Here is a 27,013-nt window from a genome sequence, read left to right on the forward strand (position 1 = left end):
ATTTGGGTTTAAAGCAGTGCATAGAGTTCGGCATTTCAAGGTTGATAGTGAAGGGAGATGCGTTGCTAGTCATGAAGAAACTGCTAGGCCAATGGCAGGTAAATCACGATTCCTTGAAGCATTGGTTTTGTTCCATCAAGAAGATGTTGAAGTCTTTTGAAGAGGTCCAATTCAAACATGTGAGAAGGGAGAAAAACCAAGAGGCAGATCAACTAGCAAGTAGCAAAGTACAGGTGTATGTTGGAGGTTTATATGTGGCCCCGGCCACTTATGCAGGTAGGGAGATTCTTAAGGAGATTGAAGGTTTGTTGAGTGTAGGGCAATGTTCAGAGGGTTTGTCCAAGCTTCAAAAGAGAAGAGTGTTGCAAAAGGCCTGCAAATTCACACTAGTAGGTGAAGATCTCATGAACTATGGGCGTGACGGAGTGCTTATAAGGGTGGTGTACAAAGAGGAGATAGGAATAGTGCTGGAGCAATGCCACGAAGAGAGCGGACACAAGGGCAAAGACCAAGTTCTATTTTGAGTGCTTAGAGCAGGATTTTGGTGGCCTTCCATAGTGAAAGACGTGCATTATTGGTGCAAGACGTGCCACGCGTGTCAAACTATAGGTGAAAGACGATTGGTAGCGGAGTCACAGGGCGCCATCATTGCACAAATTGCTTTCGAGAAGTGGGGTCTGGATGCCATAGGCCCTCTCCCAAAGTCCACAAGCAGTAAGAAGTACGTGGTGGTAGCCATTGACTACCTTACAAGATGGGTCAAGGCCAAAGCAGTGAAGGAAGTAAATGCTAATGTGGTGGCTCAATTTTTTTTTTGATAATATATGTTGTTGTTTTGGTGTTCCATGGGTGTTAGTTTTTTATAGAGGTCAGGGGTTTAGAAGCAAGCTCATGAGCGCATTAGTGGAGAAGCTAAAGGTTCAACATCGATTTTCCTCGCCCTATCACCCCCAATGCAATGGTCTAGTCGAGAGTGCTAATGGTCAAATCGTCAAGATGTTAATGAAGTATGTGTATAAGCAGGAAGCTGAGTGGGAAGAAAATCTAGAGAAGTGTCTGTGGGCGTATAGAACGTCCTCTAAAGTGGCTACAAACTTCACTCCATTCGAGCTAGTCTATGGTAAGGAGGCTGTGTTGCTAGTACATGCACAGCTAGGTGCTTTAAAGGGTATGTGGCGTGTTAGTGCCACCTAACAAGGGGTTCTACAGAATCAAATAGCCAGTCTGGAGGCTTTGCAGATGGACAAAGAGGTGGCGGCAGACTACTATGTGCAGCAGAGGGAGAAGCGGGTTGCCAAATTCGATTAGAACCTGCCGGACAAGAAGATAGAGGAAGGAGACCTGGTCATGAAGTACAAAAGCTATCTGGATTTCAGATTCCAGAAGAAGTGGATAGGTCCATATAAAGTGCGGAAGGCCTTTTCAAACGGGACCTATCAGCTGGTAAGAGCAAATGGCAAGCTTCTTAGGAACAGGGTAAATGGTGTACGACTCAAACTATATTTCGAGAGGGATCTAGTGCCTGAAGTGCAACAAATTATAGTCAAGGGGGGTGGGCAACCCACCTAGAGCATGTAGTATGCGAGAGAAAGGGGTTAAAGCTTTTGTACATAGCCTGTATATACAATTATGGTTTTGTGAGTTCTTTTAATCATCAGTTTGGTGTGCCAGTTTTAAAGTTGTGTACATATGCTTTTGGTCGAACATAAATGTTCAACGAGGGGGATGGGCAATGATGGTTCAGCCAAAGTTGGTTGAAGATGAGAGGTGGTCTATGCCAAGCAAAGGCAGCAGGCAAGTGTAGTGCAGAAGGCTAGGGCAGGTGCCAAGGCCCTTGGTAGCCAAAGGATAGCTGGAATGTATGCTTAAAGCGGATTTTTAGGCCAAAAGTGATGCGGGATGGTCCAGATGGAATAGCAGATGAAGGTGTTCAAAATGCCAACGCAGTGTCCTAAAAGGTAGTATTTAGTGTGCTCTAGAAGCCGCTCTAGACGGCTCGTCAAACGGAGCCCCGATGCTCAAGATATTGAAGTTTAAAGTTGAAGTGTGTAGCAGATCCCTGACGGACAAGGCAGTGGGTGACAGGTGGCTCGGGCTGGTGTCAGTCCATACATGTGTAGAGCTCAAGTTACGGAGCATGCCTGTCTTTTCCGAATGCGAATCGGAGCTCTGGTTAGCAAGATATGGTCAGTTGAATTTTTTTTGGGTGCCAGGTCTGAGCCCACTTGGCGACAGTGGAGGGTGTGCCATCTGGCGTCTTTTGAGCCTCGCCAGAACTCTCAGTGATAGTGTGCGTCGTGTGGAGCAATCACAAATCAACTGTGCATCAGTCGGATACTCGGTCGGCTAGATGCGACAGGACGAAGTTGAGGGGTAATGCCAAGAGGAAAGTGGCAGATGCTTTTTGGTTTTTTTGCGGCCTTGGATGACGACATTGAAGATCTCAAAATGGGGCAAGAGGCAGATGATTTGAAGATGGACACGGTGGGTTTTTTGTCGGTCTCCAAGGTCGGTGCATAGGCCAACTGGGTAGCGCATAGCGGTACCCAATACAGACAAAAAAAGAGGTTTTTTAAAAAAAAGTCTAAAGGATGGGTTTTTGAAGCCTTAAAGGAGGATCAAGCCGAGAGCTGCCAAGTGGCAGGTGGAACTGCCCCACATACCGTGTCAAGACAAAAGAAGCAAGGCTATATAAGTGAGCCCTTAGTTGAACAAAAGGGGAGAGAGAGGGGAGCTCTCCCTTTCGTTGGCTATGGTGTTGGTGGCGGTGGCCCTGCAGGGCGGTGACCATGGCGGTTTTGGCCGGATGGGGCAGCGCAGTGGCGCACGGCCGCGTTGAGAGGAAGGTGGACCGGCGCAGTGATGATGACGTGGCAGTCTTGCGGCTAAGGGTGGCATCTCGCGGTCCTTAGGGGCCCCATCTTTTGAAGCCAGGGGGGGAGGGCATTAGGGACATCGCTAATGCCTCCCCGGCTCGAGATAGAGGTCAATCCCATGTGAGATAGAGAGAGGGTGTAGCCATCTGGGCCCGAGCTAAAACTTAGGTGCAAAGGGAGGGATTCCCGTAGCGGACAGAGAGCATAGAGTGAAGGAGAAAAAGAGTTCGAAGGCGGCAAATAGGCCATTACAAAGGCCGTCCGGGCAAAGCAAAGAGCAAGGCCAAGTGGGCCAAGCAAGGAGCAAAAGGACCAATAGAGGCCGGACAAACCAAAGGTAAGGGCAAGGTTGAAGCCAAGCTAAGTGAAAGGGCAAAAAATGAAGGCCAAGGCGGGCAAAGGAGGAGTCGGATAGAGAGAGAGAGGGAGTCAAACTCAAGCCAATTGAGTAGTATAAGGTTAAGCCCACAAGGGGGTAAAAAATGAAAGATAAAAAATAAAAAATGGAAAAAGCCAAGGGACAATAGCGACATTGCTAATGCCCCCCCCTCCCAAATGCAAAAGAGAAGAGAAGAGAGTAGATAGAGCAAGGCGGCGCCCCCTTTCCCAAAAAATGCCAATTCAAGATGCCAAGTGGACCAATTAAAATGTAAATTCCCAAATTAAAGGCCCCCCTATAAAAGTCAAAATTGGATCAAATTAAGGGCTTTTTTCCTGGCCTTTTGGGTGCCGTTTGAAGCCTGCAAAGTGGAGTTCTCTAGCAAGCTAGCCCCTTTGTAACTTTTGCTTGAAAATGGCCATGGTGATGGCAGTGCAAGCCAGTGTATATGTTTTCTGAAGTGCAATCAAGCTACAGTTTCCTCCCATGCTGTTGTTTCCCCTTCACCCCTTCTCTTTCTCCTGCTTTCATGGTTTTGCCTAGTGCCGGTTATGTGGATGTGTGTGCCCCCCCGGACCAACGGTGTTTTGTGTGAGAGAATGAGATTGAGTGTGTGTGTGCGTGTGTAAGGGTGGAGTCAGGCAGTGGTAGCAGGTGTACCTTGTGTGGTGGTTTGTGGAGTGTGTGAGTAGTGGAAATTGAGCAGGCGCTGATCTGCTAGTGTAGAGTGTTTCTTTGAAGGTGTTTTCCAAGAGGATAGGGTTATTGTGGATACCCTGAGCTATAGAGAGGCCCTTGTGTTGGTGCTGGGTGTGTTCCCTCATTCCCCCTCTCCAACGTTGTAGGTATCCACCCTATTTGGCAAGGCCTCACAACTTTCACCCGTTGCTCTTTCCCCTAGCTCTACGATGCCTTGCACCTCTTGCAGGGCAAGGTGACAAGAAGATGGGACATCTCCACCCATCTGAGCGCACTGTCGAGATAACGTACCTAGAGCAAAAGAAATCACTCTCTCTCAGCCCACATTCACGTCAACAGATGTAATATCTTCCTCTGTCTCTCTCCTCCACTTGTGAAGCCCTACCTTTTTTTTCCCTCCAAGCTAGCACAACATCTCTTCAGATTCCCCTAAATGAAACACCTCCAAAAAATTGAGCAGACCTAAATTGCTTTAACTCTCTCATTAAGTAGTCCATTTGAGAGGGTTGAAAAAAAACCTTTCTTTAAGTAGTCTTTGAGGGAGGTTTTTTTCAGCTTTGTCGAGCCTTAGGAGCAGGGGTGTCTCGCTTTAGCTTTGTAGAAAAAGGGGGGCTCATAGGAGGATTGTCTGGGGGAGGTGAGATATTCTTCTTCTAAGGCACCTTGGGCATGGTGGGGTACCTGGCGGGGGATGGGATCTGCAATGTAGAGGGCTTGGGTTGTCTCTGGGTGGGAGACATTGCCTTGCATGTGCCCATCATCCATGAAAGCTTTGACAGCCATCTAATTTTTCCAATGTGGTGGAGGCCGCCCCTCCACGGCTTGTATTGGCCAACACGACGGTTGGATATCTTTGGTGGTTGCAACTCAGCTCCAAATGGGGTTGTGGTGCTTGTGGCGGTGGAATTCTCTTGGCAATACTACATGGCAAAAGGGTTTGGATCCCTTGAAGCGAAGTTTTGGTTTGTGTGTTTGCTACGGCACTGTGGTCTTGCAGGTCATGGTGTGGAAGGGAGGGGTTGGTGATGGGATCTAGAGGTGTTGCATGTCAGCGTTGGTGGGTTTTCATGGTGGCACCTGGCTACCCTTCCAGTGGGTAGGGTTTGGATTGGATGGTTGGCCTTCGTTTTGGCCCAATTCTTTTTTGTGAATGGCCCCTAAGCAGCCATTGATGGAGCTTCAAGCTCCCCCCCTTCTTGAGGCAGGAGGCTATCCGGCTTCAATGGCGGTCTTTTGTGTGTGGTGTCCTACCCAATGACAGAGGGTGGATGTCCAGTGGCAATCACATAGGAGGTTGCTTCTTCTATCGAGGGTGGCTCCCTCCTCAGTCAGTCTGCTTTGCTTTCTCAAGTTTGGGGTAGCTCTTCTTTCATTCTATATATTTGATGTATGGTATGATTATTTGGTATTAAGCTTGACGCCATGGCTCGTGCAAGCATGGCTAGCTATGTAAATTTTTCTTGGTCTTAATTCATCAATCATACTCACATTTTGTGAGTTTTTCCCAAAAAAAAAACTTTCTTTTTGTAGTGAATGCAAAGTGAATATAATGCTGTACTAAATGCAAAAAGTGAATGCTTTTGAATGTGTTGAAAAAGGAACACCGCCCCCTTTTTAAAAAAAAAGGAATCTAGGATTGTGAATACGGTAGTGATGGTAGCTATCGTGACCTTGTCTACGAGGGGTTTAGAGTGGGGGTGCTCTGTTTTTGGCCTTGGGGGAGACCTCCCTTTCCAACTATCCAATGGGAGAAAATGGAGGTAGGTTCGATTTGTGAACTCGGTTTTGGTGCACGTTGTGGTGGTTTCGAAGGTGTTGGGATAGGTAAGTCCTTCTCCTGCTCGTTGCTCCATCATGTTCCCCGTTTGGGATACAGGTACTCGGCTATGCTCAGATAGAGTCATCAAAGATATGATGCACATTCACACACACACACACACACACACACACAAAGAGAGAGAGAGAGAGAGAGAGTCACATGAGAGAGATAGAGGGAGGTCACTATGGAGTCTTTGTTTATTGCATGCACGATGAGAGAGGAAGGGGGCGGGGGGGGAATTGAAAAAAGTGGGGAACAAAATTTGAATGGATTTTATTAAGATTCTCCCTTTCAAGAAAGGCAAGGAGACAAGTATGCAATAGTCGAAGCAACACAAACTTCTTGCCTACAATTGACCTTCACTTTTGTCTTTTGGGTTTTTTCCCTTTGTTCATCCATGTATTAGACCCTAATTTAGAACCTCATCATTCTACTTCCCTTTTACATACTTTTTATAAATAAACAACAGACTCATCATTATGCTATTACAATGGACAAATGCAACATCATCTCTCACATTAAACAGCTTCGGACCAATGAAGATGCTACATCACAATATACCTCATCAACAAACTCAATGATAAATGAAGACAATAAGCCCATCAACAACCAATCAAAACCTTCCATTGCCTCCACCGACACTTCTAAACAGTGTTCGATGATGACGGGCACTAAAATCGGAAGGGGGGAATGTTAACTGAGCCGATGTCAGTTGACAAGGCTGCAAAAGATCGAAGCCTCATGAATGCACATCAAAGATGAATATGAAGAAGGAATGAAGACTGGAGTTACATACTTTTCACATTTTTCCAAAATGGCCATGTATTGTAATTTCTTGATATATTTAGCTATTGTGATAATTGTAACGTGTTACAGGCTCAATAAGAGTTCGAAGATGTAAAGAATAGGTAAATTAGTGTACCTAGGTTGCAGATACAATAATTTGTGGAGCCTCAAAGTTCTTGGGCGCCGGGACATTATACATTCTAAACCTTGGCTAAGGTATAATATCCAACTTTGTAAAGTTTTGATTAAGTTTTGCATAAGTAATACACAGCGTGAGCTAATGGCGCTCACTTCTCTCCTTCTCATGATTCCTACTCCCTTGTCGGTGGTCACATTGCAATGCCGTCTATTGCGTTGCAACCGCACGTAAGAGCTCTATGCATTGACATAAACATATCATGGTAAACTGTAGCTTTTGGCATCGCCAACCCGTGGCCTAATTTCATCATAAGTAGGAATTTAAGCTAGGAAATCACAAAATAAGCATAGGTGGGGTATTGGGGCATCATTGCTAAGCATTTAGATGCATTTGGGGTAAAAAACAACTAGGTCAAAAACTCACTGCTGTTAACAATCGCTCTTTTTGCACTTCATCAAAAGTGAGGTTTGAGACAATAAGCATGTGTGCTTAGGTCATGTATACTTATCCTAGAAGTTTCATAACATTCAGATGCCATTTGATGTTGTAACGGTCATGTTTTGTTTGCCGATTAGTGACTACCTCATGATGACTTAGGTCATTTGAGTGTAGCTTGTGTTAAATGTGAGTTGTCTAATGTTTTCCAAGAGATTCACACCCTCTTGTAGCCTCTATGCGCTAGTCGAGTCAGCTTCATCCCATGGATTGACAATTATGTTCGTGGTTCTCACTATGTTTGCAATAAGATAAGAGTGAGGTTAGCAAACCCATCCACAGTCGAGCAAGCACCCAAATAAGGTTAGCGGACGTGACATGTAGATTCAAGCAATTGAAAAAAAGGTTCAAAATTATCAATTGAAGAAGCAACAATACAAATGCTCCAAGAATTGGAGACATTCTCATGCACTCACTCTAGGAGATAGATAAAATGGCAAATGTTGGCACTGCCACTTCCCCAATACCAAGGAGGTGCCCTTTATCCCCTACTCCCTCCCCCTATACCTTTCCATTGCTGTGCTTGCTACTCTTTTCCAACCAACACTTTCCACATTAGGAAAAGTTTGGACTAAAAAATGGGCCTTGTAAGAATTGTTGATGTGGCATAGCTTTCAAAAAGTGGGGATCAGTAAATTTTTTGCAAATAAGATCCAAACTTGTCGGAGGTTGAATATTTAGAATCTACTCTTCAAATGCTATCTATTGATATATAGCATGCATGTATCGGACATTGCCTTTATGTAGATCTAGAAAAAGGTGATTTTAGATTACCGTAACGGTAACAAAACCTGGCTGATTGAAAAAAAATAGCATAACTTTCATAGAAGTCATCCAAAATTTTCGGACCTTGGCTCTTTAGAATCCATTTTTCAAGAACTTTCCAATGATAGGTCATATCATGGGGTTCTAAGCAATATTTAGAGGGGTCTACCGGGTTGCTTTCTTTTGTACAACTTTGATGATGTGGCACTCTTAAAAGGCCCAAAAATGAGTTCAAAATTTTCCTAATGTCTAGTCATCACTTGTTCATCATTCTCAATAACATGGTACTACAATACCTTCTCCTTCTCTTGTTGGGTATTGCATCTTGTGGTACCACATCCTCTTGTTCAAAAATGCAAAAGGTGGGGGATGGTACTGTAGAGGAGGAGTTGTCATTTGCAAAGATGGCTCTAGGGCTCAAAACCTTGTCAACTCATATTTGCACACCTACGTCAAGTTTGTGAATGTTTGCAAAGCTTGCATTAGGAGAAAGTTGGACTCACTTTTGGGCCCTGTAAGAAGTGCCACATCGGCTTAGAGAGAGAAAATGAAAATGTTAAATTGTGCATTTTATGTGATATTTTTTTGTGCAAAAAAAAGCCAAAATGACATTCTTTGGTAGGTAGCCGCCGCCGACTTTATCATTCTTATCCTTCGTTCTCTTGTCAGGAATCCAATTAACCGTATGACTAATGATTTGAAATGCCAACTTACAAGCGTTCCCTCCAGAAACATAAGCCAACGAACTCTATCAACTCTAAACTTGAGAATATGGTCTTCCCTCCCAAAACCTGAGATATTTCATGAGTTTCGAGTCTCCGTCTTTTTCTCTATCGACTCTAGGAATGGAGAACGCTTCTTTTCCTGATGAAAACACTAATTTGAACTTGCAATCCTCAGCCCCTTCATCTTTAACACTTACCCAAAGAAAGAACACATATCATCTTCATGTTGATGTATTGCAAGAGTACACACCGTTGCAGAAACGTAGGAGGGAGTCTTTCTTATCTCAATGGGAGAAACAACTTAGAAGGACAAACAAGGACTTGCAATCCTCAGCCCCTTCATCTTTAACACTTACCCAAATAAAGAACACATATCATCTTCATGTTGATGTATTGCAAGAGTACACACCGTTGCAGAAACGTAGGAGGGAGTCTTTCTTATCTCAACGGGAGAAAGAACTTAGAAGGACAAACAAGGAACATCATTTGGATTTGTGGACCAATGGGTCTATTTATCCAAAGGATCCTACGACAAATGAGCCACCTCCCTTTGCTAATATCACTAACCTCTTACATTTCACAAGCAATGGCAAGGATGGGCTACTGGGATACACCGAACATTTGGAAATGAGAGGATTGAATGCGGAAAGGCAAAGAAACTTCCTGGTGATGGAGAACATGCAGATGAAGAAACTTAATGAAGCATACTCTCAAAAGATTTCATCAAACAAAGAGACAATCGAAGGCCTTGAGAAGAAGATCACAATTTTGCCAGAGAAAGACACCATGCTTGGTAGTCGAAAAAGAAAACGAGATCTATGCAACATTGAGAACATGAAAGTTGGTAGTGGTGGCCTGAAAAAACGAATACGAGCTTTAAAGTACCTCGAAGTTTGTTTCTGCTTTTGTATCTTCAATGTGATTCACTAAGAAATGGATACACTTTCCTATACATGATCATAACGCATGGTGCTTTTTTGGCAGGTCTTTACTACATCCAAACTCGAACGGTGCAGGCTTCAATGCCGGAGTGCATTACAGCCGTCTGGTTCCAAAAGAAGTAGTTGAAGAGATGATAACTCAAAAAAATTTCATAAGTTGAAAGGGTGGCTCCTTACCTCCTTCATGAACGAGAATCAGCTGGAACCAATGGAAGTGCAAGCAATACTTGATGAGAGTGGCATCTCGCAGATGGGATACAGGGCACTCTTCAAAGCATTAGCTAAAAAGTCTCAAAATAAACTACAGAGAGGATCATTGCTGCCAAATCCATGTTTGAGAAACTTGGGTTACCATTTCATATTGAAGCAACGTTCTTAGGCAAGGGCGGCATAGAGGTACAGTTTAACGAGCACAACAACATCTTTGTTGATCTTGAAGCATTGCAAAGGTATGCAGTTCACTTCTTTGACATCAGTCAAGAGGAGTGCGGTGGGGTTCTCAAGTTTGTTTTGAAGCTCGACGAGTACGAGGTCCTGAAGAACAAGAAGCTGGAGAGAGTCACCATTACCCTCATGAACATAGCTGTCGATCCATCAATAACGAAAGAGGATCCACAATACTTCAGCGTGCAATCCGAAAACAACATTCTAACTCTAGGATCGTTTCAGGTATACTTCGTTCACTCTATGATAACAAAAATATTGATTATTTGGTTGTTGATTTTGTGTTTTCATTTTTCACTTACAGGTTGATAAGAAAAATTTTGAAATCCTTGATTGGGTTTTTAGTCAAATCCAAATTCCTTCTATCATCAGTGAACAAAGAAACTGAGCTGTTCTTTCAATGGAAGGATTTGGTGACTATATAGTGGAATGGCACATGGCAGGTGACTTAAAGACTCTTAAGTGTATGTACAACATAACACACAGAGCAGCTGTGGAAAATCCATGCTTATATTGCATGGCTGATGCACAATCTCTTGAGAGTGTCCAATGGAATAGAGCTCCCAACAGACATCTTCAAGATAAGACTTTTAAACCAGTGCTTGATATTCCTCTGAGTAGAGTTCACGTATGTACACTTCATGCACTCCGTCGAATAATTGAAAAGGTGGTTCATTTGTACATATATTATGCATGGACATTAGAGCCAGAGAGTGAGTCGAAAAGCGTGATCAAAGCATTAGAGGGAGTGCTCTCAGACATTGGTTTTCATGGAGGCAATGTCAAAATTGAAGAGGACCCTAACATGTCTCAAAGTCGGTACAAGGTACCTAGGAAAGCATCGATAGGCGGCGTGAAGACAAGAAGGTTTCTTGGGTTTAGCCTCAAAGATTCAGATAGAGAAGAAAGGAGAAACATGTTCAACAAATGGAAACAGTTACATAAAGTGGTTAAAGACAATGCTGGTGGTGGGGCAATCCAGAATCACAAGACAAACGTGTGGAAATCACTAGATAAAATTTTCCACTACGTTGAGCAGCATTCTTGGGACCAAAGTAAGCTCACATCATTTCAAGAAACCTTGCTAGATTGGAAAAAGGCTTACCTTATAGGGTGGGGTGGGAAACATATCACACATTACATGGTGGCTAGCATTCTATGTATACAAAACAAAATTTTAAATTATACTCTACTGATCATTTTGTTTTATTTCAATGCAGCACATATTGTTCAACCATGGTCCATATTTTTCCAAGACATACGGCTCACTATCAATATGGTCCACACAAGGCATGGAAAAAACCCACTACATGGCAAGAACAAGTTATTTTAAGCACACTAGACATGGGGGAGTAAAAGATAAGGCCAATAGCCTATTAGAGTTACACCAATGGACTTATAGACGACTAATTCATAGAGCAAGGCAGAAAGAACTTCTTAAGAGTTCAAAAATTACACGGTCTTTACAACACATCCGCAAAGAGAAGAAACAGATGGCTTGGGGAGCTTCAAATGTGGCGGAGTGCCATGCGAGGTGGAGATGGTCACGAGCCAGGAGCGGGAGAAGATGGACCTGAGCCCATCTTTTTTATCCTCTTCGATGCACCTCCTTCTTTCTCACTTTGTACCTCTTCGATGTGCAAGCTCTGTAGACGAGCTCGTTCCTCTGTTGATCGCAGCATCGTCACGGGCATCAGGCATCTTCTTTTCCTCAGAAGCAGCCGCTTTTTTATAGATGTAAGATTTTCGGGTCTTCAATCCCTGCAGCCAGAGCCTGAGCTGTGTAGGACATGAAATAGGGGGCTCTGAGTGCTTGGCACCCATACCCAATGCCAAATACGCGTAGAGCAAACTGTTTCTCAATCATAATTAGTCTTTCTGCGCTTAGTTGGAGGGGGTGCCCACCACACAATCTTGTAATAACTTTCATTGCAAAAAGTGGGAACTAAATTTGCATTGTCATCAAAGTATTCCTTGTGGTATATTATGATCTACATACAAATTGTAATGAATTTATGGGCCGTAAGTGAGATGAGTACAATTGCCAAGTACTTGAATTGTTTCTACAAACCTTTTTGTGGTGAAACGCTCGATGTAGTGAGACAACACTGCATCCTTGCCTTGGACTCTAGTGACAAGCCCTTCCCGTGAGCCTCCTGCTCTTCTAAGGAAACTATTGTCATGCACTAGCACCTATCAACAAAAAAAATGATCATGATATTTTATCACTGGGCCATCTCTAATACCATCTGAATGCACGACAAGAGTTATCATCTGATTCTCGTCCATTTCCAACATCCACCTCCCCCACAAGTGAATAGACTGACTATTCATTACCTGATCTCTGGGTGCCACTGGCCTACCCATGTTTTCCAAGCCGAGTTGTTTTGTTGTCGATTCAAACTGCTCATCTGTTGGCAAATTGGCCTCTCCGGACTTCGCTTCATTGAATGTATCTTTGATCAGTTGCCACCCTGAAGTGAACTGTGAGTCGCAGACATCTGTGTCAGCAATAAGATGTTGGTCCACTCCATCATCATCCACAAACCCCATGTCTGCCTCACAAAAATTCACAATTGCAGCTAGGCAGTAGTCCTCCCGTATATTGAGCTCATGCATGATATCTATTAGCAGAACATAGTGGGTGTCGCCCGCCATAGCAAAGCTGGGAGCGCAATTCAGAGGCAAAGTCACTTCTTTACTTGAACTTTCTTGCTTGCACCCTATTGTTGCATGCGCAAGAGAAGCAAGAGTTAAGACCGCATCAAATGTTTCCTTTAATACCTCTACCCGCTCTTCTTCTGGGTCAAACTGCACCTCCACATCCTCTACCTCTTCCTCCGGTGCCAATGGACAACTACTGAAAGTTGTTGATTGGGAAGTCTCTGACTCACCATTCATTTGCAAGTATAAGTAACAGAAAAACCCGTGGTAGAATTCCACTAAGCGACACTTTTTGAAGTGCTTCATACACCTGTCTTGTACAAGCAGTGCATTGGAGGGGCACTTTTCTAGACAACGATTTAGTCTCCTTGAAGCACTCTTATCAGGGTCAAGGTCGGCTGGGTGCACATATCTCATGCCATCAACTGTCATGGAATTGTCACAAGTGACTGCCTCATACTGTTGCAAATGGGTTTGTAGGTACTCAAATGAGAAATCTATAATCCTCTGTATAGAAAAATCTGCATTAAACATTCCTGATAGTTCTGGTGCACGGTGATGAGCATGGGAGTTGTATAAGAACGTGAATAGTTTTTCTTCACATGTATCCTCGCTCACAACGTCTGTCTCTAGGACTATGAGCCCCATGACTGAAAGAAAAATCAAGCCAAAACTATTTGGTGTCATAACCAAGTGAATATTGAGCCTCGAGTACCCCTCAAGGTCTCTATTCGCTTGGTTCTGTCCCGTGCGCTAATGTCATAAGAGGTGACGTCACTTGAGTCAGAACCAAGTGAATAGGGGCCCCAAGAATCTCCGAAGGGCCCTATTTGCTTCGTTCTGTCCCATGTGCTAATGTCATTAAAGGTGAGGTCACTTGAGTCAAAACCAAGCGAATAGGGGCCCAAGAATCTCCAAAGGGCCCTATTCGCTTGGTTCTGACCCAAGCATTCGGAACATGTGGATAAGAACAAAGCATTTAATGTTATCAGTGATAGATATATAGGCCTACTCACTCACTATGCCCAAAGTCAGTCACGGTCACATAAGGAGTAATTATTCCAACCATGTGGTGCGAGACTTTTAATCTTACCCTAACGCAGTGGCTTCAGTGCGCACATAGTTAACAACACACAGGAAGGGAAGAGAGGCAGGGAGAAAGAACCTGTCTCTGCAATATCCAATGGCGCCGAGTTGGATGGTGATGTCGTAGGCCGCCGATAGCAAGAACCAGAAGGTGGCGATGGCGATGGCGACGCGACAGCAAAGGACTCAACCCAGTGGAGGTCGCTCAATGCAGGATCACGAGAGGTGGCCAAGGGGAAGAGCACAGAAAGGCAAAGGCAACGGCGATTTGTTTGTTCTACTTGGAGATGGAGATGGCGATTGCAAGGGCGATCGTCATCTGACTCTAAACGCAGGATCACGAGAGCTGGCCAAGGGGAAGAGCGTAGAAAAGGCAAAGGCGATCTGTTTGTTCCACTTGGAGATGGAGATGGCGAGTGCAAGGGCGATTGGTGTCTGTCTGACTTTAAAGGCACGGTCACTCAAAAAAGGCACGTGGGTTGCATTTACAAGGACATGCAGTAATAAATGGTCTCACATTCCCATGTAATACGATTTACCAACCACAATCTTGGGTGTAATCATGCGCATAAGTGAAGTTTTCACCCTCACCGAGGTAAGCATTCTAAGTCTAGAGGCGGTACCCCCGCCAAACATTTCAACTATACCCTCGCCACGCTCTTCTGCCTCTTTTCGCATCCTCTACTGCCTATCATTTTAATTAGCTCTACCCCCATCGACGCTACACGGTAAGAAAACCATCCAAACTCTTTTTGCGCATCTCCTCTTACTCTCGCGCATCCTTCTGTTACTCCTGTTCTACAGTGCTTTAATGACGCAGAAATCTACACACAGTGAAGAGGTATGCTACTACCCTTTTTTGCACTTGTATTTTGTGTAGTGAGTACCAAGCGAATAAGGGAAGGTAAACCCTGCTTGCTGCACCTGTTCGCTTGGTACTGACCATCGTCTTTACCATAGGATGTTTGCTTTTGCACTTTTTTGAGGTCAGTACCAAGCGAATAAGGGAAGGCCACTTTGTTCAATGCATCACTTCGCTTGGTACTGGCCTCGGAAAATATAAGTGATGTCTGCTAGTACAAAGGTCAGTACTATGAAAATAAGGGGAAGGTAAACCCTGTTTGTTGCGGGCTTAGGGGTTTTTTTTACCAAATACGCATTTTGAATTTATAAGGGAACTGCAAAATTATAACTTAACACCCATGTAGGGGGTTTTGAGTTAGAAAACACTAGGGACAGGCGCAAAGGCCATCACCACTATCCTAAGCTTCCTGTAGTTTCTCTGCGAAACCTTGAGGGAGGTTCTAAAAAATTGTTGGTTAAATAGACTAGATGGACATGCCTGAAAAGTAGAGCCTGGGTTCTGGCTGATGAGTGGTCTGTGAGGGGTGGTACCGCCATGCGGTTTCATGAGAGGTAGACGTGGAAAAGAGAAGCAGTGGTACCACCCCCTAGATTAGGGGAGGTGATGGGAGGGAACGACATGACAGTTAGGACCGCATGGCCTTAAACGTCTCCTTCACATTGGTATTTTGTTGCAGGGGATGCAAACCTGTTCGCTTGCTATTACACTTTTCTAAGGTCAGTACCAAGCGAATAAGGCAAGGAAAACTCTTTCTGATGCACCTGTGCGCTTGGTAATGACATTTTTTGAAAATATAAGTGATGTCTGCTATTACACTTTTCTGAGGTCAGTACCAAGAGAATAAGGGAAGGCAAACTCTTTTTGATGCACCTGTTCGCTTGGTACTGACCTTAGAAAATATAAGTGATGTCTGCTATTACACTTTTCCGAGGTCAGTACTAAGAGAATAAGGGAAGGCAAACTCTTTCCGATGCACCTATTCGCTTGGTACTGACCTCAGATAATATAAGTGATGTCTACTATTACACTTTTTTGAGGTCAGTACAAAGCGAATAAGGGAAGGAAAACTCTTTTCGATGCACCTATTCACTTGGTACCGACCTCAGAAAATATAAGTGATGTCTGCTATTACACTTTTTTGAGGTTAGTACCAAGTGAATAAGGGAAGGCAAACTCAGACATCACTTATATTTTTTGAGTTCAGTACCAAGGAAATAAGGGAAGGCAAACTCTTTCCGATGCACCTGTTCGCTTGGTACTGACCTTAGAAAATATAAGTGATGACTGCTATTACACTTTTCTGAGGTCAGTATCAAGCGAATAAGGGAAGGCAAACTCTGACATCACTTATATTTTCTGAGGTCAGTACCAAGCAAATAAGGGAAGGCAAACTCTTTTCGATGCACATGTTCGCTTGGTACTGACCTCAGAAAATATAAGTGATGTCTACTATTACTATTTTCTGAGGTCACTACCAAGCGAATAAGGGAAGGCAAACTCTATCCGATGCACCTGTTCGCTTGGTATTGACCTTTTCTGAAATCTTAAGTCCCTTGTGCTGATGTCGTTTTCTTATGCTATTTGTAGAGATGTCTCGTACAAAGGCCACGCCTAGGAGGGCAATAGGTGAATCTTTGAATGCTCAAGCAAGAAGATGTCGATATGAGGCGCACATAAGTGTATTGCAAGAGCTGCACAGGATAGAATGACACGCTCAACCTGCTATTCCACGTCTCCCTTTCCAGCGAGTAGTGCAAGAGATTTGTGAGCAGTGGAGAGTTGACATGCGATGGGCTAGCAGTGCACTACTCTGCCTTCAAGAAATTGCAGAAGACTACCTCGTTGAATTCTTAAGCGATGGATATATCTTGGCTGCCCATGCACACCGCGTTACTATCATGCCACTGGATTTTGATACTCTTCGGAGGCTGCGTTTTCGCTACAATGGGTTGCTTCAGCTAGTGCCTATCCGGGATAGTAGTACCATGGATATTCTCAACATCCCCCCTCTCCATCCTTATGCATGACAGATAGAGCCGTCTACGCCTGAAACAAACAGCAGAAGGACCCGATCACGGGTCGAGAGAAACGACACAGTTGGGCAGGCTGAGATAGCCACAGAGGGACATGAGCAAGCGAGAGTGGACCCCGAGGTAGTCATGGAAGATACAAAGACAGTTATGGAGGAGCCATCTAGACACCAAAATGAGCACTTCATGGAGGATCCGCAGCCAGTAAGGGCTGATGAGGGGCAAGAGCAGGCCAGGGTGGACCCTGAGACATTTATGGAGGAACCAATATTGAAGGAAAATGATTCGGAACCTGTGCCTGTTAGGGAGGACCCTACAACTATTAGGGAGGAGCCTGAGGCAGCAAGGGAGCCAGGCAAGGGCAAGGCTCTGCATCACAAGGGCCATCCAACGTATCAGATGAGTCAATTATTTTAGAGCAAATCAACGAAGAGAACGTAGAGGAGTTGAGAGTTCTGCTCAGCGCATCACCTCTGCAAGCATAGATACTGCTGCCTAGAAGGTCAGAGGAGGCCTACATTTTCAACCTCGATCAACAAGACTTCCTATGCATGCGCAGTTTCACCAACTCCAACGCAACGAATGAGGTCATCAACGTTGCTTTGTGGTAATTCTCATGCTCTTTAAAAGTCACGTTTGGTTCATTAAATGGGTCTCTACCGAGACATGGGTCAATACCAAGCGAGACAGTGGCTTATGGAATTGGATAGTGGTACTACTCGCTCGGTATTGACCCATGTCTTCGCAGTAGTCGCCAAGTTTTTCTTTATAAGTCACGCTTGATTCATTAAATGGCTCACTACCGTTAAGACATGGGTCAATACCAAGAGAGTCAGTGGCTTATGGAATTTGATAGCTGCCCCACTCGCTCGGTATTGACTCATGGGTTTGTGGCAGTGACAGCCCGCTGAAATACCTCAAGTATAATCTCTGCCATTGATTCACGTTAGGCACACTGTCTCGCTTCTACCCCTTGAGGTTCAAGACAAAGTATACGTAATAGATCCGCTGATATCGCCTTTGCTGTAGAATAACTCAGTTCCTTTTTGAGTCTGATGAACTGGTTTAGCAGCGTCAACTTTGATCTAGCGCGCTTTTTGGTCACTGCATACAATTAATCATGAGTTTTTTCTTGCCTTGTAAAAACCATGTTGCATTTAGAATCTTTATCCTCATCTTTGATGGTGTCTTTGTAGTAATCATTGGAGTCTGATGTTATTTGACATGGAAGCTAAGATTGTTTACTACGCAAACTCTGGGCAAAGCAGGGCGTTTCACGGTCGTGTAAAAAGGTAAGGCCCATCTGGGTACATTTGGAAGTAGTGTCTCTTTGTAATGTGTTGCTGACTCAAGTGGTTATGTATGTAGTGCCGCAAAAAAACTTGTATGCTGTGTAGAGCATGTTTTGTTAGAACATGATCTAGGAAATACCATCCGGCACGAACAGTTAACCGTGCCCACGCAGATTGATGACTATAGCTGTGGCTGGCGAACCTGTTTGAATGCCCTGTTGCTCCTCAATCAAATTATGGATGTACCAAACGTAAGTAATCGTGCTGTGTCATTCTTTGCTACAACGTTTGTATGAAGCAACAACCGTTTGTATCACGCTTCTACAAAAACTTCAATTACATAACTACACCCCCAACGATGTGCGACATTTTTCTGTAATGGCCATCCAACATATTATAATCTCGATAAACAGACGCACAAGAGAGGAAGGGGCGAGAGCTGAGGAGTTCGAACAGGCTCTCATTAACAAAATGACGCAATGCCACAATCAGACTCAAGAAGACATTTAAAATATGCAAGAAGCAATAAATCAATATTATGCGAACGCCGCAGAAGTAGAGGAATGGGCTACATGTTGTCAGGCATTTTTCGAACGGGCAAAAAGCCAAACAGTGACAATGGTATGCCTGGCAAACAGTCATTGTATATACTTGTACATACCTATGATTGCACTTTGAGAGTGGTTTTCAAGGTAGTCGTACAAAGCTTTGGTTTTGGCCGCCTTTGGTAACAAACCATAGACACCATGTATGCTAGTGATCGGTGGGTGTTCCTTAAGTATGAGATAACGGATATGAGAGTTCATTTTGGATACTTATGGTGGGAATGAACCTTTTCTTGAGCCATTTAAGCTAAATAAAGAGCTCTCATAGTTGACGGTGAGGATTGCAAGCATGGGCTGCACGTGAAGAGGCGCCGCCAACTGGAGGGGGGCTTGGAGACCAGAGGAAAAAGGGGCAGAGAGACGACCCTACTGAAAAAAGGCACACATAACAAGAAGGAAAGAGGGGGTCTAGGTGTGTGTGAGTCGGAGAGAGAGCCAAGAGCAAGGGACATTGGGGTTTCTACACTCACAACGAGCAGCCACCATGGATCAAAGAGTGCAAGGCGGGAAGGTGAAGCGTGACATGTAGGGAATGAAGGGTGACCAACCAGGGACTCTGGAAGCCATGCTTGGCAAGCATAAGAATGGAAGCCAGGCTCGTGAGGAAGCACATATAATTAGGGGCCGGGGAGAAGGTGGCCGTACTCAAGGAAGCTGGGAGTGCGCTCAGAATCGTGAAGGGAAAGCTGGCCATGCCAAGCAAAGGTAGGAGGAGGCCAATGCTCTGGTAGCACTGACGTAGAAGCGATAAGGTGACCATCTGAGGGGCTGCCCGCAGCGTGACTTGCATTGTGAGCGCCTTCTAGAGGGCTATAGATAGGAAAAGAGGGGTCACTCAAAGAAAGATCCAAGAGGGAGTTCTCAAGGCCCACGATTTGCACACGGAGAGAAAATGGACCTGGCCAATAGCTCATCAAGAGAACACCACCACCTAGAGGACCGGGGAAGAGAGTGAAAACTTTGGTTTGGTTGTTGGCGCAAGCAATACGTGTCAAGGCCGAGGAGAGTGGGAGGGGCTGGCCAAGCACTGGAGAGAGTCGAAGGGGCAGGCTGAGAGAAGGACAACCTGAAGAGAGAGGAGGTCGAGGATCAGCTACAGAGGACGCGTGGTAAAGTGGTCAATTGGAGAAGGGTAGCCATCGAGTGGGTAAGCCACAGAGGGGTGATCAAGAGAGAGCACTTCGAAAGGCAATTCAATTTAGGAGTGGTTGGAGAGTTTTCCTCAGGCTATGGTCTCCATCATGTCGGGGCTTTCTTTTTCTCTCTCTCTTTTCATATAGCACCCAACTGAGGGGCTGCACAAGACCAGGATTGCTCTTGTTGAATGTTTGTACTTGGTTGATCTAATTGTTCAATCGAAATATGAAGGTGACTTTGGTAGCGGACTTTATTTAGAGCTCGGGGCTTTTGGTTTTGTATACATGTTTGCTATTCCGAATTGACAGAGAGGCCTAGCTATAGAGGTTTTGTGTCTTGGCTTTCCTCAGTCAACGTCAACGGCAAGAGCAAGAACAGAGGGAAGCTTCACAGGTGCAAGATGCATGGGAAGCCATGGAAGAGGCCCATGATTTCTAGCGACGCGAAAGGATGCCCGAGACCAGCGTCCCCAGAGGCAGAAGTATCAACAACCGGAGTAGAGGGAAGGGGAGAAACCAGAGCAGAGGGCAAGGGACCAGTGGCAGCAACCGGGAAAGTGGACAGGGACGAGTGGCACAAACCGGGGGAGAGGACAGTAGCAGGGAAAGGGAGCAATTTACTTGTATAAATCTTGATAGAAACAACACAATATGTAAAGTTTTGAGACAATGAAAATGTACATTTTTGAAACATTGTTTGACCGCCACAAAATGTCTCTACATTAGTCATTTTGAAGAGTACATCATGGTTTGCATGGCATCAAAGCTCTTTGCGTGCACAAGGTATGTGACCTAGCTTCCGGTGGAAGAAACTAAGTGAAGTGTATTTGTGAGTGACTCCTTGCACAATGTTGTTTTCTCTTTGCGTCTTGGAATCTGAAAAAGAAGAAAAAGTTAGATTTTGTCTTAATGTATTAAAGACAATCAAAATTCATCGATTTAGTAAGCACCTTTCTATTGTTGAGACTGAATGCATACAATTCCGACAAAAGTGGAATTTCTTCACATGTAAGATCTACCCTGAGCTCTACAAGAGTTGTGCTTGACATTGTCTCCATCACAGTAAGTAGGCTGTCTCGAAAGTAGAGCTCCATTGATAAAGGTTTGTTCTTGAGGCTATTCTCTGTATCTTGGTCGAGTGGAATAAGCTGCCCACTAAGAAGATGATATCTAATATAGTAAAACGACACTAAGAAATTTTGAGAGCTTGTAATGAACTTGCAAATTATGGACTTCTTTTGCAAAATACAAATTTTGCTCTGTGATTGTTTCCTATCCCAAGTATCATCTAAAAAGTCCAAATAGCTCTCAGACTTGCAAATGAACATTGTCGTGGTAGTTCTTATTTGCTCATCGAAGAAAAAATCTACAAACACTTCAAGAGGTATAAATAGTGCGAGCCGAACTATTTTTGTGGCAATTGAATACTTGAGGGACTTTTATATATCCTGAAACAACTTATTCCTAAAGCTTTCACTAGTTTGCGAAGTTAGCAAGGACCAATCCTTGCTGTCAAAGGATGGAAGTGACAAAGGAGCTACACGACCCCAACCAATGAAAGTTCTTGGTTCCACATATGACATATCATAAAAGAAAATTCCATTATCTGCAAGTTCCTTGTGTTGTCTTCCTCGGTACATTTGCTCACCAATAAATGCATGGAAAGCATAAAAAATCCAAACTATGCTCTCAACTGGTTCCCAACCTGTCCTATTCGATGGATAAATATCTGAAACATACCAAAGATGATATCCACCACTTAACCTTTGAATATAATCATGCACTAAGCGAGATGCTCAAAATAACTTACAGTTGGGTCGATGCCTTGGAAAACTTGGAGGAGATGTTTGCAACCTTAAGTCTGCATGCTGAAAAGCATGTTGTATGAGGACCTCTTTCACCCGGTTACTTTGTGCACACACTTTAAACTCTTTAACTTGTCCCTTGAAAGCCTCCACGAAATCATTGCATTGCCTCCTCTTCCTCCTCCTAGTTTGCAGTAGAAACCAACTTTTGATAGTTATTCGAGATGGTATCCATGCTTGATCGTCTATAGTATAACTGTTAAAAATGCTAACAGAGTCAATGGTAGTGCTAGGCCTTCGAGAAGTAGTCTTGGTGTGCAGTAGAATACACAAAAAGGTTAGTGCAAATATGAAAAATGGAAGAAGTTTTGAGAGGGAAGTAGAGCTACTCAAAGTCATATTTGGGCGGGAACAAAGATACTAGATAGAGTCTTCAATGAAAGTTCTGAAATTCCTCGGTATAGAGTTAGTATGACTTACGGCATTTATTCCTTGAAAGCGTGAAATTGTGCAATTTGATGAACAAAAATAATATTTCCTCCCTTTTTAAAAAAAGAGCTTGACTCCAAAATGTCGATTTTCAACGTAACGTTAGCCTCTTCCTCATTGGTCGAGCGCCACTCTCTCTCTAGAACTGAAAGGCCCAAAAGTGAGTCCAACTTTCTCCTAATGGTACTCTACCATTGCCTTGGCATCCAAAATATTTTTTTTGCGAGCAAAGTAAGAGTCCTCCTTTTGGTCATGCACACCCCTTTTGTTCCAAGGGAGTTATATTGCCTTGATGATCCAATCACTGATGATCCAATCAATGATCCTTGGTTTCATCTCCTTACTTCACAATGCCCTCCCTTAATGTATTGGATCACCATGATGACCTCCTTGGTGGCATGCACATCACTCCAATTTTGTCTTGTGAAAAATGCTCACCCAAACACTTCAAGCTATTCGATGCACCCAATTCTGCACGCACAGAATGGCTTGTCACTCTCATTGCCTTCCACAACTTCATCTAGTCTATCTAGCAACAAATTTATGAAACTCAATCCAATCAAACATGATGTCAGAGATTTTTGCATCCATACAATCTCACCATCTCTGATAGTCTTGTGAGTCTAGCTCCAAATCTTGGTTGTTGTACTTGTTGCTGTTGATGTGCACCTGCAAAGCCTAGGATGCTTGCTAGTGCTAGTCTACACTGTTGCAACCAAGATGCTACTGCCTATGCAACACTGAATCGGGTTGCTGTTAATTGTGCAATAGTGCAACCATCAGATTTCAGTGGCTACATGAGAAAGCTTGTTCCTAAATAGCAAAAATGGCGCTAAGTTGTCTGCAAGAGTAGCGATCATCACCATGGACCAACATCAAGTAACGTTCGTCACCATTGTGTAGGTTGATGTTGCACTGACGGAGAGAGAGAGAGAGAGAGAGAGAGAGAGAGAGAGAGAGAGAGAGAGAGAGAGAGAGAGAGAGAGAGAGAGAGAGAGAGAGAGAGAGAGAGAGAGAGAGAGATTGGAGCTGATCTCTTTCAGATAGATGATTCTAGTTTTATAATTTATAGCTACTAGTAAGTCGTCAGCTCAGTCAGAGAAACTGGGATAGAAGGTGAAAACTGGATTGAAATAGTTATTTGAACTAAAATAGTATACTAGAATGAGAAATAGACTAGATGACTGGAAAAGTGTTTACAGTTTTAGATTCAAACTCATAATTCATGAATAACCAGTACAAGGTATATCAGACTCAAGCTCAATTGACTACAGTAGTTATGATTTCAAAGTGGAGTTACAGGCGAAGAGATTGTGGATCACGAACTGCTTAGGAAGCTAAAACCAAGAAAACTAAGAAGTGAGAAGCCAAGAGATAAGCAGCCCGATTACAAAGTAATGGGTCTATTTATAGCCTCTAGAGGTTACTGTAGTAACTGTCGTGGTAATTACTGTTGTGTGACCAATCCACTGTCTGGATTCCAGGAGATAGTTTCCCCCTGCTGGAGCCGTCTTCGCCTTCTACATCCTTCCCTCCTTTCGTGAATTTTGGTATAAATCCAAAATTTTTGAAAAATACACCGCTTGATTCTGAAATGGTGCTGAGGAATCCGTCTGGGTTTCTGGTTGAGTGCCAAACTCTAAACCCGAAACCCATTTGTTTGCTTGGTGAGTTGGCCGATGTTCCTCATGATAGTACCACTCTGAAGCTACTAGCTCTACTGGTATTGCTAGCTTTATGCCATATTTCATGCTTGTTGAGTGCTTGACACCCCTATAATTGTAATTCCAAGAGTGCCTAGCCAAAGAAATTCCATCATCTTAATGGGAAAATCCGTCGTTTGATTCTAAGATTGGCTAGAAAAATCCACTGTCTGATTCTGAGATGGACTATCTAGTATCCTTCCACTGAACTCGCTTCCTCTTGCCCTTTGTTCGTGTTGGTGTCTCAAAATTCCCAGTGCCATCATTGTCCTTCTGGATAAGTCTGTAAATGGACTCCTGCTGGAGCTGATCTCGCCATTCTGTGGTCATCTCAATCTCATAGGACATGAGAGGATGATAGGTTTTGGTGTCGGGATCATAGAGCGTGCGTTTACCCTTTGTCAGACGGGCTCTAGCCAATTTATAACATTGCAAAGCTGTGTGGATCCATACTTTTGGGAGAGGCTGATTTGTTTTAATCCTAGCTTCAAAGAGTATCTCAGCCATTTCTCTATACTGTGGTACCAGACCTCGTTTAGCCGTAATATCCTTTTCAGGAATCTTAGAGGACTCCACATTAAGTTGCAGCAAACTGATTTGTGATCTTGGTGAGCCCTTTGAGATGGATTTTCCATTGCCCCATACAGAGCTTGATCCTCTCCATTTCATCTTTCAGTTCCAGAACATGATTTAGCTAGAGAGCATCATTGATCAACGACTGCCATGTTTTCCATTCTACAGTGGATTTCTCATACCAACCCTGAAGATCATCAGTGATGTTATAGTATGTAAGCTGATCCATTGGTTCTGGATGTTGAGGATGCAAAGCTGGAAAAAACCTAGGTAGCTTAGTCTCTCTAGCAGGCAAGGCATACAGGAGAACTGGGGAATCAGATACAAATTCTAAAAAATTTAGGATAGTTTGGTTCTCCTGCTGCATCATCTTCCTGGTGATCCTAACCAGCTGGAACAATCTTCAGAGAGCAGTGGCCTGTTCCCCTACTGTCATTTGAGTTTGTGGTCCCTTACTGCTGGAAGTCTGATCTTCAAGAATAGTTTGTACCGTTTGATCCAGGACTCTTCTGGAAATTTGCATTTGTAGTAGGACTTCTTTCATCTGATTTCTGACTTCTTTCATATATCTATATGTAGGCCTGTTCCTAAGTAGGAGATCTAATTCAATAGCTAGGGAATGACAATCAATAGAATGCCGTTGCCAATGTGCATTGACCAACTTATCGTTAGAGGTTAGTGCCCATTCAGGTACTAGATGCTCAGGCAGTTGGCACACCTCCTGATCATGAAAAGCGGCTAATTTCCAATGCAAGACCATTTCTCTGGCACCTACATATAGTCTCTAAAAACGTGCCAAATCAGAAAGAAGAATATCATCCTCCAAAGACGTCTTGGTTATTGGAGATTGCTGATGTCTTAGCCTTTTGTTCAATTGATGAGTTGCAATGAATGTTGCTCATCACCTTCCAGAGTTTCAGTCACAACTTTAGCTTTCTCTTTCACATCTGCACAGTGCTATGACTGGTATACTGGGGAGTCTTCAGTGTTGCTCGTTTGCTGATTTTCAGTCCCTTGATCTCCCGACTACTGACCCTTATACTGGTCTGGCTGGTCCATGTTGGGTTGACTGCCCCCTGTTGGCAGCTGATCCACCAGCACCAGATCCTGAAGGCGGAGATGGAGAAGAATCACCATCATTATCATGTTTATCTGCTGGTTCCTCCTCCCTTTCTTCATCCTTCTTTGCTTCTTTTTTCTCAGAATCCTCCTCAGGGTCATTCTGGTTCTCTATATAGTCCATAATGTCTTGATTTTCCAAAGCACTTTTATACTCAGAAAGTTTATCCTGCAAATCACTTTGCATGGTTTCCATGAGCGCCCTAAGATTATCCATATTGAAGACAGTGTTGCCTTATGGATTTAAAATATCAGCCAAATTATTATATATATTTCTTTCTGTTAAAAAGAGGCTTTCAATGTAGTGTGGCTGGTCAGTATTGAGTTGAATTCAACTCTCTTCATCCTTAGCATAGTTTCAAATCTGTCACTAACTCTCTCAGACTCTGCCCTTTCTTCTCTCAACTGCCTCATCTCAAACGCAATCTTTCTCAGCTTACTTTCCAGCGTCTGAATTTTCCTGGCCGAATGATTTTCAAAAACACTATGCCTTAAGGACTCTGCCCCTATATCTTCTTTTAGCTTCTCAACTTGCTACTCACTGTTCCTTAATTCAAGCAGTAACTTGGTCACTTCATCAGTGGATGTTGAGGCATCCATCCTTTGTCCCAGGCATGGACAATTGTATTCCAAGATGATTGGATTAGCATTGAGCAACCATCATTAACCGTTGCTCAGTTAGAGACAACTGGCTCATAAACTGTAATAGGAGCCATATATGGTAGTGTAGTATAATCATGTTTGTGAAAGATTAATCTTCCTTTGAGAGGATGAGTCTGCAGCTGTTGTAATCTGTCCTTCTTGGTTAAGGCCAAAGCCATATCACTGAAAGGGATAGTAGAATTACCAAGTGGGCTAGCAAGTATCAGACCTTTTCCCTTATCAGTGTGTGCGGCCAACTGCTGAGTACTGATCTTGTCAGGCTGGTCTTTTCCAGCACTGGTGGTTGTTGAACTTTGCCCAATTTGTTGGCTTCGCTGGAGGTTGGTCTATCTGGCCAGCTGAAGTTTGGACTACTGGAAACTTTTCAGTAGACCCAGTTTTGATCTGACTTTCTAGTTGCTTTAAGAGAGCACTACTCTTGGTCAGTGTAGTTTTTAATCTCTTAGAGCTACCAGCTTCCTCCTGCATGACCTTTCTCTTCTAACCAATAAGAGCCAACTGAGTGCCTTGGGTTTCTTCATTAGAGGATAAGTCAACATTGTTAATTGTTGGGATGTGTATCTGACTCCACACCATCCGTACTTGATGATGAGCTTCTGGGGAAGTTGCCCAATAGAGAAACTGCCAGACGACATACCAGGCTTTAAAAACAGTCTAAGACTTTAGCTTGGCAGTTTGTTGAAGCACATTATGAGACAGAATCTGACATAGGTTGATTGAAGCCTTGTCATCCAATCTCTTTGCCATTAACATAGCAAAAAAAAATTTGAAACACATGTGGGGTGATTCTTCATACTCACAGCTTCAGCCACAAATAGGTAAGCAATGGGAATGTCTAGACCTGCTACTGGAACTCCTTGCACACTGGCCTTACGTTTTTTCTTGACTGCGTCATCTTCCTTCAGAGCTGCACTT

This window comes from Adiantum capillus-veneris, chromosome 14 (genome assembly GCF_014529385.1).
Source record: "Adiantum capillus-veneris isolate H3 chromosome 14, ASM1452938v2, whole genome shotgun sequence".
In the NCBI taxonomy this organism is placed as follows: Eukaryota; Viridiplantae; Streptophyta; class Polypodiopsida; order Polypodiales; family Pteridaceae; genus Adiantum; species Adiantum capillus-veneris.